Raw genomic sequence first — 4,403 nt, 5'->3', positions numbered from 1 at the left:
GCGGGGAAAATGCATGGTTTGTCGTTTTTACCGCGTTGGTGATTCTTTATTAGCACAAGAATGTATATAGTATAACTGCGATGGTGCACAGACATCTATTACTTCTATTAAAAAGTCTGCTTCCTAACGCATCTGGATTAAGGTGACGAGATGCTCATCTATCGTTTTACCGCGTTAGTGATTCCGAGCCATATTTTAGCACAAAAACAGATTGTCCTAAAAGGCGCACAGACATCAACTATTTATATTTAGTAAATCTGCTCCTGAACGCGTCTGGATTATTGTGACGAGATGTTTATCAGGACAAAACACCCAAGGGAATTCAGTATGTTAAAGACAATGTTCTACCCACCAATCCTATTACATTTCAAAAATGTGGAAGCTTACAGAAGTTGCAGACATGTAATAATTAGACACATGTAAACAATAATAAAAAGCATCTTATCTCAGTTGAATTACAAAAATCCCGGCATATCACAGTTGGTGTTACAATCTTAACACTGACAATTATATGTGACATCAGACAATCATGGCATGACATTACATTGGATCTGACACTATAAGCATGCCAATTGGGCATAATTATTCTCTTGTTCATTGAGCCCATGCACTATAGTGTCCAAACAGTGCATCCATTTGCTTTCTCTTACAGTGAGGATGGATGATATACTCCCTCCGCGGGGTCCCAGGGTCACCTTTTCAAGGACCACCCACTCTAGCTCATCTACTGTATGGCCAAACCTTCTGTAGTGGTCTACGAGTGGTGCCCCCACTACCTCACATCTGATCCTGCTTTGATGTTGCAAAATTCGGACCTTAATTTTCTGTTGTGTTTGGCCTACGTAGGCCAGGCCACATGGGCATTTAATACAGTAAATCACACAGGTTGTATTGCAATTTGTAAATGATTTTAAATCTACACATTGCTGTTTGTATTTGAACTGTTTTGTTTGTGCACACATTGGACAAGCTTTACACTGGCCACATCTATAATGGCCGAGCACTGATGGCAATGAGCTTGAATTCAAGTACCCTAACCAAAAAGACCCCAGATTGCCAACTATTTACACCCTCCCCAAAATTCACAAGAGCATGCAAGAACCCCCAGGACGTCCTATTGTGTCCGGGTGTGGGTCAATTCTTGAGCCTTTATGTAAATATATTGACTTTTTTCTAAAACCGATTGCGGAACAAACAATCACATACCTGAGGGACACAATGCAAATTATAAACCTTGTGGATGGCATTGCCTTCGATAGTAGCGAACAGAGGTTGGTGACATGCGATATAGTCTCGCTGTACACTAGCATCCCGCAACTAGACGCACTAGAGGTGATACGTGTGGCCCTTGATGGACGGATTGCACCCGTGCTGGTGCCAACTGAATTTATCATCCAACTACTAACCATCGCAATGAGAAAGAATTTCTTCATGTTTCAAGGCAAATTTTATGTACAATCCAAGGGAGTCGCTATGGGGGCAGCCTTTGCGCCGGACCTGGCCATTATTTATATGGCAGACTTTGAGCAGAAATTTGTCCTGAATCAAGACAATCCTTACCGAGCACAATTAAAGATGTGGCGTCGCTACATAGATGACGTCTTAATGATGTGGACTGGCTCAGAAGAAACCTTGAATTCATTCCACCTCTGGCTGAATCAACGAAGTACTGATATTCAATTTACCATGCAGTCACATCGAGAAAAAGTTGACTTCCTTGATATCACTATCTTCCATGAAGAGGGTCAACTGTCCACAACACTGTATCGGAAACCTGCTGAACGCAATTCGCTCTTACTATATAATAGCCATCATCCTAGAGGCCTGAGGGACAACCTGCCGGTTGGTCAATTTTTCAGGATAAGACGAAATTGTTCCAAAAAAGATGATTATTTTTTGCAGTCTGATGTCCTAACGGTGAAATTGTTGGAAAGGGGATATCCGAAAAGACTCGTGAAGAGAGCACAGAAACGGGCATGGTATAGTCCCAGAGAAGAATTACTCACTCCGCACATCAGAAACGACAACATTAATGAGCGGATGATTTGTGTTACCACATATAACACACAAAGTAACAACATAAAGAAAATTGTCAATAAATATTGGCCTCTGGTGTCAGATGAGATTGGTCAACCACAGCAACCCATGCACTCGTTTAAGAAATCCAGGAATATCAAGGATCAAGTGGTTAGCTCCTACCTAGCGATGCCTGAGCCACCCACCCTGCAAACTTTGTGGAATTTGCCATCAGTGCTCGGCCATTATAGATGTGGCCATTGTAAAGCTTGTCCAATGTGTGCACAAACAAAACAGTTCAAATACAAACAGCAATGTGTAGATTTAAAATCATTTACAAATTGCAATACAACCTGTGTGATTTACTGTATTAAATGCCCATGTGGCCTGGCCTACGTAGGCCAAACACAACAGAAAATTAAGGTCCGAATTTTGCAACATCAAAGCAGGATCAGATGTGAGGTAGTGGGGGCACCACTCGTAGACCACTACAGAAGGTTTGGCCATACAGTAGATGAGCTAGAGTGGGTGGTCCTTGAAAAGGTGACCCTGGGACCCCGCGGAGGGAGTATATCATCCATCCTCACTGTAAGAGAAAGCAAATGGATGCACTGTTTGGACACTATAGTGCATGGGCTCAATGAACAAGAGAATAATTATGCCCAATTGGCATGCTTATAGTGTCAGATCCAATGTAATGTCATGCCATGATTGTCTGATGTCACATATAATTGTCAGTGTTAAGATTGTAACACCAACTGTGATATGCCGGGATTTTTGTAATTCAACTGAGATAAGATGCTTTTTATTATTGTTTACATGTGTCTAATTATTACATGTCTGCAACTTCTGTAAGCTTCCACATTTTTGAAATGTAATAGGATTGGTGGGTAGAACATTGTCTTTAACATACTGAATTCCCTTGGGTGTTTTGTCCTGATAAACATCTCGTCACAATAATCCAGACGCGTTCAGGAGCAGATTTACTAAATATAAATAGTTGATGTCTGTGCGCCTTTTAGGACAATCTGTTTTTGTGCTAAAATATGGCTCGGAATCACTAACGCGGTAAAACGATAGATGAGCATCTCGTCACCTTAATCCAGATGCGTTAGGAAGCAGACTTTTTAATAGAAGTAATAGATGTCTGTGCACCATCGCAGTTATACTATATATATTGTTGTGCTAATAAAGAATCACCAACGCGGTAAAAACGACAAACCATGCATTTTCCCCGCTTAATTTCAACCGGGGTCGAGTCTGTTCACCATTGCAAGTGTGCGCCTATTGGCTGCATTAAAAGCACTGACATCTAGCTGCTGCCTGGTTTCCCATTACCGCTCCTGGCCTCGCGGTGAGTCACTCGAGTAAACGGAGTGATGTGCTGATGAGTAGCGAGGTTTCTTTCCCGCTTGCATTTCTCCATTCTTCGGGTAAGCCTCAGATGAATCATTAATCATCCCCCTGTCCATGCGGAGGTTGCTAGTGTTTATTTTAAAACGCTCCTCCTGTCTATTTTGTCCCACAGGGACGCAGGAAAAACCAGAGAGGAAATTTCGAGCGCCTTTGAAGAGGCAGCATTTCCAAGCAATAATTTTGAAGTGAAAAGCCATTGCGAGCGTAAACGCTTGTTTCACTCTTTAATGGTGAGTAAAATAACGAAATAGTGGCTTTAGATGCCATTGTGATATGAGAGATATGTTTTTTGAAAAAACAGTATTTTCTCGCTCTTTTGTTAATTGCAGATGAGACATTTTTCAGTAGAAGCTGTTTTCCATATAAAATAACATCTAGGAGCGCCGCAGCGTGAATAGGTGAGCCTTTGACTAGTGTTACATTGGTTGGTTTTGAATAAGGAATGTCAGGAATGATTAAGGCCAGCCCTGAGGTTGGTAGGTTTGGTTGGTTCTCCGGTGTGTGATTTGTCAATTTATGTGTTTTTAACCCGGCTGGGTAGTGTTTGATGTTCTATTAATTCAGACACTTGTGCTTATATTAATTAAGGTTTTGGGTGGATTATAGCCAAATACAGTCCACTGTCTTACAAATGCCTAATTTACTTTTAGGATCACGCTCTCTTGACATTAGGAGCCCTTGGCCCAACAACGGTATCAGACGGAGCCATTAGAATCATCGTGCTTCGTGTAGGTAATTTGGTTTGGCTTTAATGAGCCTCCATCTCTTCCTTTAAGAATATATTAATTCTAATTAAGTCTCTCCCTTATAGGTGCCCTTGTATACTACCCCCACACCCCACTATCACCCGTCCTGAGGAAGACCCCGCTGTAGGGCAATAGCGTCGCCTGCTCAACTGGGGTCGAAACGTCGACATACTGTTATCTGGTCTTACCTGTTGGCAAACTGTTCATTTGTGACTGTGCCAGCCA

General features: G+C 41.9%; 1 long non-coding RNA gene across 1 annotated transcript; it reads left to right on the top strand.

Moving 5' to 3' along the window:
- The first annotated feature begins 3,388 nt into the window (after positions 1-3,388).
- On the top strand, positions 3,389-3,818 carry LOC144761413 (uncharacterized). The gene is made up of 3 exons (XR_013595710.1): positions 3,389-3,449; positions 3,545-3,662; positions 3,762-3,818. It is a non-coding gene; the product is annotated as an uncharacterized LOC144761413 (long non-coding RNA).
- Positions 3,819-4,403: the final 585 nt, after the last annotated feature.

The sequence above is a fragment of the Lissotriton helveticus genome, chromosome 6 (genome assembly GCF_964261635.1).
Source record: "Lissotriton helveticus chromosome 6, aLisHel1.1, whole genome shotgun sequence".
NCBI classification, from domain to species: domain Eukaryota; kingdom Metazoa; phylum Chordata; class Amphibia; order Caudata; family Salamandridae; genus Lissotriton; species Lissotriton helveticus.
Note: the sequence above shows the minus strand (reverse complement) of the source record. Positions and strands in the feature narration are given on the sequence as shown.